Genomic DNA, 8,032 nt, shown 5'->3' with positions numbered 1-8,032 from the left:
ATGGGCTCCAGTAACCACTGAACACCAAAGGTGGGCTGTGAGCTCGTCCATTCATCTAAGCAATAAAAATAAATAAATAAAGTCTTGTCAATTTTTTCCCCCTACCTATTCGCTGGTATCTTAAGGAGCTTCTTATACGATCGCAACGGGGCAACGGAAAGTCGCCGTCGCCCGAAGTATGTCTTGTCGTATCCCCCGGATACACTCTCGGTGCTCTTAGGACCCACCCTCAAGCACCGGTCGACGTCCTCGTCGAACTCGTCGATCACGATAAGAGTTCGACGAGCAAACTAACCCATAGACACAGCCCACTGAGTTCCTCGCCGAATCATAGCGGAAAGCCTCCAAGGTTACCAGCGAGTAGGTAGTAAAAAAAATAAAAATTAACGAGCTATTCCAGCTATCGCAAATGGGAAGAAAGTGAGCTCACAGACTTAACCTGAAAAAAATTGCTAACACTAGCCTTATCAAGAGCAGTGCTTCGCAGAACCTGCCGCCGGATCGGAATCGCGACCCACTGAGAAGATCCGGCGAGAAACTCAGTGGGCTGTATTTATAGAGTTGTCAATAGGATGATGTTTCTGCGCCGCTATTTTTTTTTCAACACGTTTGTTGCAATTCAACATGTTATTTCGTCTTATCTAGTCTTACGTATACTGAGATATGTTTACACACATTTCGATTGTAGCCAAATACGGCAATATTGAAGCCAGCAAGGCAGAAGTATTTGTAAGCAATCTTTGATTTGATCTCAAATTGTTTGCTTTCAATTCGCGCATTTTTCCTTTCATTGTCCTCGGTTAAAGAATGTATATAATAGCGGATTCCGAAATGTGCACCTTATACATGTTTGCGATTTATTTGTTTTATGGAAAAATATTAGCGCTTAGGACGTGGTCAGAACAATCTCTGGGTCGGCGGGTAATCGCCATTGTGGTAATGTGAAACTCGATCATCAAGTACCTATATCTTGTGAAGTAGAATGAAAGTGGGTAGCGTGCCGGCTACAATCTGACATCCGCGTACTTAGTGCGAGTTTTTTAACGTTCTCGATAGCGTAAGAGTTAACTCAAATTTGTATGGTGTAACGTTCACTTAAGCCCCACAGACACAACCCACTGGGTTTCTCGCCGGATCTTCTCAATGGGTCGCGTTTCCAATCCGGTAGTAGATTCTGCGAAGCACGGCTCTTGCTAGGGTTCGTGTTAGCAACAACATCAGGTTTGAGCCCCGTGAGCTCACCTACTCGCCCGGTGATGCTGATATGGTCTCTCGAGACCATCAGCTTAGGTAAGGAAAAAAATTAAGTTTGCCACTATGAGCGCTGTTCCGACTGCATACAAATTTTGAGTTAACTTTTACGCTATCGAGAACGTTAAAAAACTCGCACTAAGCACACCGCCTGTGCTACCCATCTGGTGCAGGATTCAATAAAATTTCACCATCTCAATCCACGGCAAGGTCACGATAACGCAGTCAAACTAATAAAAGTGCCTTAGTAATCACAGCCCGAAAGGAATCTCTCTAAACTACTACAACTAGAAACAAAAACCCGTGTGTGTTTTCTTAATAAACGTATTTTGTTTTTTTGTCGTAATTAACGTTTATTTTAACACCGCAACAGTATATTGTTCTAACGCATAAGTTACGTGTGAAGGTCAAATTTTTTTTTACGCGAGTAGGTTGCACCTGCCTACTTACTAATTTTATGATTCTGACGCGCCAAACCAAAAAACAATACGTATACATCCTTAACATCTTGTACTCAAACGTTATAATACGCGTTATAGGTGTGTTAAACATTACACAGTTTTGTTATTAATAAACATATAAAGAAAAATACAAAAAAAACGAAGACGAAAGAAAATCGACTTCAACAAAATGAGAATATCGATAATTTAGTCCAAGTCAACTAAATATTCATTATTATCCTTAATGCTACTAATACTCCAAGACTAACTAACTGTTCATTGTCACTGTCAGATGTTCGTAAAATTTAAACAGCATTACATAAAAAATAACCTGTTTTGAAATAAAAAAGAATCATCCATAAACCCTATAAAAAAGGTCTGAGATAACACAAGAAATCGAATAGAGGTCTTCCTGTTTTGTTAAATTCTGTTAAAACAGTTTTTCCATTCAGATTTAGACAATAAATGTATTTTAAGAGATATGTATAGCTAATCTATCTGTTCATACTGCAAAACAGTACCTATTCGAATTAAATGTAGTTTTGAAAAATATAAAATATATCCGAAATACATCCGAAGTATATCCGACTAATTCGAATGGTTTTTTTTTATTGTTTTGATGTGTGGACGAGGTCACAGCCCACTTGGTGTTAAGTGGTTACTGGAGCCCATAGACATCTACAACGTAAATGCGCCACACACCTTGAGATATAGTTCTAAGGTCTCAGTATAGTCACAACGGCTGCCCCACCCTTCAAACCGAAACGCGTTACTGCTTCACGGCAGAAATAGGCGGGGCGGTGGTACCTACCCGTGCGGACTCACAAGAGGTCCTACCACCAGTAAAAATGGTATATTATAGTTACGTTTACTGATAGAATCTGCAATGCCTCGTAATTTAACTTCACACAACTTCATAGTGTGAAATTCTCGACAAATTATGTCTGCTGACTTCGTTGCATGCTTCAGATGCCACTCTTATTCTCGACGCTCCTAAAAAAATTAACTTTAGTAAAAAGATCGTCCCAAACATAAATTTGAAATTTGAACTTAACGACTTTAAGATAAGTCGCACATTCGTTCAAAAACCGAAACCTGAACAACAAATTGCCGAATCAATTAACGAAATTGCAGCTGACCACCATTTTATTTTCACTCGTAGTTAGAAAGCTTTTAAACTGCGTTCAGGTTTCCTATACACGGTTGTTATACAGTAAAATTTTATTACTATACAATATTTATTTTGAATATGTTATTGATATTTATATGGACAGTGCTTTAAGAGGTTTTTTTACTAAACAAAAACAAATTTATTGATCTGTATTGATTATATCTCAAACAGTATTTTTGAGTTATCGTATAGTTATGTATCTTTGTTCCTCGTAGAAGAAATTTAGCTTAAGGTTCTATGAATGTGGAACGTTGAACTTTAATTATAGCATCTCGCATATCTCTGCGTAGCATTCATAATTAAACCGTAGGATGGCCGTTATACCAATGACGTAACCGGTCAAAACATCAGGTGTACGCGAAATAAGCTCGTCTATAGTCATCTACGATTGACGAATAACGAAAAAAGCTACAAAACACTTCCGAAGATCTCTAAGGTTCGGTTTTTTAAAAATGGAATACGACTAGAACGAATGATTCGAGGAAATAGTTTAAATCATTTTTTAAATAAATATTTAAACTAGATAAGCTTACAACAGCAATTTCTTCGGTTGCCAAGAGTCGTGTCGCAATTAAAGCTGCTTTTACAGCTTTATCTCGTGAAATCTCTAATGCATTCGAAACTTCGGAACCAATGTCCAATAAAAAAAACGCAAGATTAAACTATAAAATTAGCTTTAATTAAATCTAGAATGTATGTTTAGGTTGTCATATATTGACGGAGTAATATTCTCTTCTTTTTCTTCACCTTATCCCACCAGGAGGGGTCCGCACAAATAATTTTTCTCTTCCATTCTCTTCTATCAGCTGTCAGTTCAACACTCACTCCTCTCTCTCTCTCATATCGTCATTCACACACTCCATCCATGTCTTCTTCGGTCGATCTCTTCCCCCTCTACCTTTCACTACCATTTCCATACATCTCCTGGTCACATGCATCTTCTCTCTACGCATAACATCCACGCTAACCGACTGCTCTTTAAATTTGACGCAGTAATATCCAAAGCTCTTAATTCCTTGGGGCTCTCAATGTTACCTCAAGCACCGGTCATCGTTCTCGTCGAACCCGTCGCTTGCGACGAAGGGCTCGGCGAGTAAATTAACCCACAGACACAGAGTTACTCGCCGGATCTTCTCAGTGGGTCGCGTTTCCAATCCGGTGGTAGATTCTGCGAAACACGGCTCTTTCTAGGGTTCGTGTTAGCAACAACGTTAAGTTTGAGGCCCGCGAGCTCATCTACCAGTTCGGTGAATCTAGAATAACCCCTTGAGGTAACTAGAATAAGTAGGGAAGAAAAGAGCAGATAAACCATATTAAATAACCCTCAAACAATATAGAGACTGAGACTGATACAAGTTATAGTTTAATACTGATGTTACACGATGTTCTTAATAGATTATATTTTGATTGCTTAAATTAAAGTACTTAAACTAAATACCTCATACAAGTACACGTTAAACCTTAACATATTAGGTTGGGGAAAAAGTTTCTTCGCATTTTTTAAGAAAATTCATAACATTTTTTAATATAGTTTATTTACATTTAACTAAAGCATGTAGGTACCATTTTGTTCGATAGCTTTTTGCTATCTTGTACGATTTTGCCAACCCGGGCTAACGCGCAACAAGGTGATGCTGTGTGTGTGGTGGGATTGGAAGGGCATTATTATTCATTATGAGTTGTTACCACCAGGCGGGACCATTGATTCTGAACTCTACTGCGAACAAATGAAGAGAGCTTGGCTGGGAGGTGTTAATGCATCCGCCGTATAGTCCTGACCTTGCACCTTCAGACTTCCACCTGTTTCGGTCTCTTCAGAATTCTTTAGGCAGTGTCAGGTTAACATCACGAGAGGACTGCCAAAACCAATTGCCGCGGTATTTTGATCAGAAGCCCCAAAATTTCTATAGCAATGGGATCATGCCCCTACATACAAGATGGCAAAAATTTATCGAACAAAATTGTACCTACATACTTTAGTTAAATGTAAATAAACTAAGTATATTAAAATATGTTGTGAATTTTCTTAAAAAATGCGATGAAACTTTTCCCCAACCTATTATGTTCATATGAAACCATCTGAGTCTGATGGTTTCATGATCAGAATGGTTGGATTATTAGAAGGCACCCACATAAGCTCTCTAAATTGTAATGGAAGTTTATTAACTTGCAACAATTGAATTTTTCTATGGAATTTTCTATCTGTACTGTAATACATATCCGGAATCACACTTTTTTAATACGAAGCAGGGTCTTATAAGAAGTGTGCCAAGGTGTCTATTGAGTATTGAGTCATGTAGCGCCTTGACCGATTCCGCGAGCAGATCCTGACTCCGAGGCGTCATCGCACGTTTTATTGCTCGGATGAAAGCATACGAATTTAACCCCTACTATTTGTTCGAATGCAGAATTCGTAAGTGCCCTGCCTATTTCTGCCGTGAAGCAGTAATGCGTTTCGGTTTTAAGCGTGGGGCAGCCGTTGTTACTATACTTGAGACCTTAGATCTTATATCTCAAGGTGAGTGGCGCGTTTACGTTATAGATGTCTATGGGCTCCAGTAACCACTTAGCACCAGGTGGGCTGTGAGCTCGTCCACTCATCTAAGCAATAAAAAAACATCTTATTTTTACCAATATACTTGGCCAGAGGAAATCGCGGCCTGTCTTGAGCTAATCGGTTCATGACAGTACATAGAAATAGCAACAAGACGCCACCACACATCTTGAGACCTTAGATTAAAGTTCTTGGTACTGTAATGACGACAATCTCACCTTCAAACCGAAAGACGCGAAATATTCAGTGTCACGTGCTTAGTGTGAGTTTTTTAACGTTTTCGATATCGTAAAAGTTAACTCAAATTTGTATGGAGTTGGAACGTTTGCCTACGTTTGCCGCTAGGGCCGTTGTTCCAACTGCATACAAATTTGAGTCAACTTTTACGCTATCGAGAACGTTAAAAAGCTCGCACTAAGCACACAGGACTAAAACAGCCAGAACGCCCGCCTGGAACTCTTATTGAAATTAGAGGGATAAGGTTGGGCAGAATAATAACGATGCTACTTATTGATAAACGCAGAGACAAACAACACAACTCCGCCTATTACGACCGTTGTACTATAAAAAGTCAGACTTATTACTCAAGCCTCAAGGCAGATGGCGGTATTTACGATCACGTACAGAGGTTCCGATAGCCACTGAACACCAGGTAAGCCCTAGGATCGTCTAACCATCTAAGCAAAAAATGAACTGCTAGCGATGGATTATAATGTGATCATCATCATCATAGTCGGTTGCTCTTGGCAGAGCAGTTGTGGTCATGTGGAATTCTTGCTTATTAAAGCCTTGACAGATGTTTTCCATAGTTTGCGAACTGAGGCTTAGCGCACGCACTCGTTATGTGGGGTTTCAGTAAGGTCTTTCACCTGATGTGATAGCTTGCTACAATTTCTAGCTGCAAATTGGCAGAGGAGTTCAATTTCAGCAGTTTATGAATATGAATAATATGAATATTAGATGGCTTACTGACTAAAATTGACTGAAATACTTTTGCATAATGATTGGAGATATTTATTGTGATCGTAGAAGCTTTTTTGTATTCTTCGTTTTCTCATTAATCATAATGTCTTCGTATTATGAATTTGTGTTCCGGAATTTGTAGGTATCTCATTAACCATCAAATGGATGTCATTTTCCGGTTTGAGTATCAGAAACGATGAGTCGTTCGAGCGTCTAAAATAACGGCCAGTCTGCTTTTGTGGAACAAGGTCACGGAATTAGCATCGAGAACTTGTAGTAGCGGGTCTATCGCGTTTCGCCACGACTCGAAGAAAGGCTGGAAGGCTCGCTTTCGTTGTTTACGGGGAGAAATCTCAGACCGGTCGCGCTCCCCGTAAGCGGTCAGCGCGCGCCAGTACCGCGTAACGTTCCGACCTATTCGCACGTGTTGCTCGTCACATATCAAAAAACTTCGTGTATAAAACAAACATCATAATACTTGAACCTTCCCGCTTCGTTGGATCGGCGCGTGTGCTGTGAAATATTTGTATTTTATTGTTACAAAAGTGCCTTTACCTGTGTTTTTCTGCAGTCCACCGGTATGTTCACAGCTTAAACGTATTATAGCGGTATTATTTAGGGACGCCTCGGGCCGGTAGACGCCTCTCTCTCCGAAGAACCGGCACATCACAAACTTTCCACTGATGGAGCCTCCAGCGATTTATATTCTAATGTTATGGTGTTGCGGTTTCGGTTGTGAATCGAAAGCGTGTGTGTCTGGCGTTAGAAATGTTTACAAATTTAACTACGTGCATTTAGTCCACAACGCTTACAGACGACCGGAGTCGTTTGCTGGTTATCTTTGTTTAAATTTAGAAGCCTTTCGAAGTTAGATTAAGCAGCTCCACATCTACAATCTTTTTTTTTTTTTAATAATTGGACCAGGAAGTTTAAAATATTATAATATGTAAACTTATTTCAATGAACAAATGAAATACGACTACCATGTATTTTGATTTTCGAACAATTTAATAAGATTTTAATTGATTTCCTATTGGATTTTAATTTCCAATAATTTAAAAATAAAAGCTTAGATTCGCTTATCTGTATAAGTAAGCGAACCTTTTTTTATTTATTTATGCATATGATATTAAAAGCCTTTTGTGATGTACCTTAAAGCAAATTTAGAACAATTTCGTTTTAAATTTCCATGGTTCAAAACAATTTGGTATTTAAGTATGTATATACACAAGCCTCATTAAACTAATTCTTGACAAATATGACAATAAGGTTCAAAATAGCCGACATTAAATTCAACATTTTGACAAACATAATTTATGTTCAAAAGCCGAAAGTCATCAAATGAATGAACTAAATGTTGTTTAGAAATTGAAAAAAATATTTAATGTAGCATTATACCGTCAACATTATCCGGATAAGCCACTAACCGTCTCCATCCGTAAATGCACTTTACTGACTTCATTTCAGAAAAAAACTGTGGTAGGCGCACAGTCTTAAGCATGCCATAACTCGAATGAGCAACACGAATTACATTAAGGTACATGTCTAATACTAAATTACATTGGATAGCGGCTAACCTGCTCTTCAAACCGGCAAGCATAACTGCGAAAAAAATAATATACATACCATACGATCCAAAAATACATCCACCAC

General features: G+C 38.7%; 1 protein-coding gene across 1 annotated transcript in view; it reads left to right on the top strand.

The window, feature by feature from the left end:
* Positions 1-6,712: 6,712 nt before the first annotated feature.
* The window catches only part of LOC101740079 (putative epidermal cell surface receptor), an 80,019-nt gene continuing 78,699 nt past the window's right edge, over positions 6,713-8,032 (top strand). Inside the window, exon 1 of the mRNA XM_012689568.4 lies at positions 6,713-6,957. The gene's annotated coding sequence lies outside the window, so the exon portion shown is untranslated. The remainder of the gene's footprint in view (positions 6,958-8,032) is intronic.

The sequence above is a fragment of the Bombyx mori genome, chromosome 25 (assembly GCF_030269925.1).
Source record: "Bombyx mori chromosome 25, ASM3026992v2".
Classification (NCBI taxonomy): Eukaryota; Metazoa; Arthropoda; class Insecta; order Lepidoptera; family Bombycidae; genus Bombyx; species Bombyx mori.
This window is presented reverse-complemented; position numbering and strand designations above follow the sequence as displayed.